Raw genomic sequence first — 2,585 nt, 5'->3', positions numbered from 1 at the left:
ATATATGTATTAATTGTATATAATAATCCATTAATATGTTATATAAAATGTCACATTACTTCATGTATGTAAATAAATGTATGTATGTATGTAACGATGAACTGTAAATGTTCAAGTTAGACAAATAAATTTTCTGTTCTGTTCTGTTCATAAACACGGAGAGAAATTACAAAATATATAACAACCTTATCACATATACTATTTTCGACATATTTACAGTTGTTCCGAGTTTGTGGATAATTGATCGGTATAGTTTATCTTATTTTATCAATATGCACGTGAGATATATAGAACACTTGGGAATTACAAATAATTGATTGTTCTTGCAAATATATAAACTAATACAATAAATTCATTGATTTTTCCTAGAGACAAGATAATACTTCATTGCGTATGTTATTTACCAATCGGAACGTCCTTGGCTATGATCATTAATAACCTCGGAAACAATACGGAGTGAAAGTAATTCTACCACGTGGTTTTAGGCGTAAACAGAAACATGATAATTTAGTCTATCTCGGTACAATTATGATTGAAAATATGTCTGACAACCATTTTTAATTTTAATATGCCAATTGATGTACAATTATAAACAAATCCGAAATTACGTATTGTTTACTTTTATATCTTCGAATTTGCTTATTTTAGGCGGAATTTTACTTGATACATTGGTAAAAAAAACAACTTGCATTAACTTACTATTTGTTTACCTGTTTAGTTCCTTAGCGTAGGTTAGACCAAACTACCGTATCTGTTCTGTGTAATCATACTATTGTGTTTGAGGTCCTTATCCGAAGACTGACGGAAAGGGCCGAAAAGTTACGTAAACATAAATACATATACATGTAAAGTCTTAAAACGAAAAATCTTTTGTCAATGTGGTCTTATTTTTCCTTTTGTTCGTTAGTGCGTGTGTTAGTATTATTAATTTTGTTGCTATATATCAGGGACAAAAATGAAGAGAAGTGTTATTATTATTATTATTATTATTATTATTATTATTTGAACTTTGGTAATTACAATAATAGATAGCTCACTTAAATTGCTAGTCTGTTATCAGAAAATTATAATATTAAGAAAAACCTTTTTCAACTTGTCTGCAGTGGGTATAAGATAATAATATACCTGTGAAACTTCAGACATTTTAACCGTAAACGTTGAAGTACCAAGAAAATAGACATGATTTTTTTACATTAAAACTCATTAAGATTTTTCCAACTTTATTGAAGTTAGTGACAGTATTAGCTCGTGACATGTTTACAACATGAACGGATAATTTATTTCTCAGTACGCATTAACAAAATTAAAAGATTGACCACTGCAGAAACTGTCAAGCATTATTGCTGTAATATACAAGTTACTGTTTTACAAACCTTACAACTGCTGTGTGTGACATATTTAAAGAAATGAAAGAATTTTCAATGTGATTTATAAACCTTTTGAAGCATCATTATAATAAAAAGCCGACTGATCTCAAACATATTTTCTTCTTTTGATTTTTTTAAAGAGAATGTCGCAAGCTTTGTTTAAATAAGCCTGTTCAAGATCGGCAGCAGAAAATGCAATTAATCAAATCTATGAATCAAGCACACCCCACTATCCACCACCACGCCATCACTACCACAACCAACTCACCTACCCACCACCACCCATCTCCACCACTACTACAACCCCACCACCATCAGTACTAAGGGTGTAATATGTGAGTACCAGTAAGAGTACTTTCCAAGTTATGCAGTACCATTACCAGTACCAGTACTAGATTTTAACTCGGCACTGCAGTCCATTACTTTTTTCTAGGAATTTATTAAGTATCAGTACCAATACTTTTATATATTCATCACAGTTTGAATAAATACACACTGTCAAACACAAATAAAACTAGAACTATCACTAAATGTGATTAATACCCCCACAAGACTGCTTCAGAAATGAGGATGTTACTAGTAACAGAATACCTTGTAAAAGAATTAAAATATAGAGTTATGGTTGTGGGCAATTAAAGATAGTTGTGGTTCTTGTATGTTGCATTTCCTTTCAATGTAGTTGGCCATTGATGAAGTTTTATTGAATTACTCTGTAATAAGTCCAGAAAGACAAGGAAAAGAAACAAAGGGCAATAAATAACTCTATAAATACTGAAGATGGAGTTAAAGTTCTTGTGCACTGCACTTCCTCTTATTGTGCTTGACTATTGTATGAAGTTGTTTTGAATTCCAACCAGTACGTTTTAAGTTATGCTCCGGACAATGAAAAGTATCAAAGGGCAGTAACTCTGTATTTTGTCAAAATGGAGTTATGGCTCTTGTGCACTGCACTTCCTTTTAATGTCCTTGACAACTGTATGAAGTTGTATTGAATTTCAAACAGTAGTTTTCAAATTATGCTCTGGACAAGGAAAAGTAACAAAGGGCAATAACTCTGTAATTAGTCAAGATGGAGTTATGGTTCTTGTGCACTGCACTTCCTCTCAATGTGCTTGACAATTGTATGAAGTTATATTGAATTCCAACTATTAGTCTTCAAGTTATGCTCCGGACAAAAAAAGCAATGGAAAAGTAACAAAGGGCAATAACTCTGTAATT

The sequence above is a fragment of the Ruditapes philippinarum genome, unplaced genomic scaffold (genome assembly GCF_026571515.1).
Source record: "Ruditapes philippinarum isolate M1 unplaced genomic scaffold, ASM2657151v2 ctg6362_1_1_1_1, whole genome shotgun sequence".
Lineage (NCBI taxonomy): Eukaryota > Metazoa > Mollusca > Bivalvia > Venerida > Veneridae > Ruditapes > Ruditapes philippinarum.
This window is presented reverse-complemented; position numbering follows the sequence as displayed.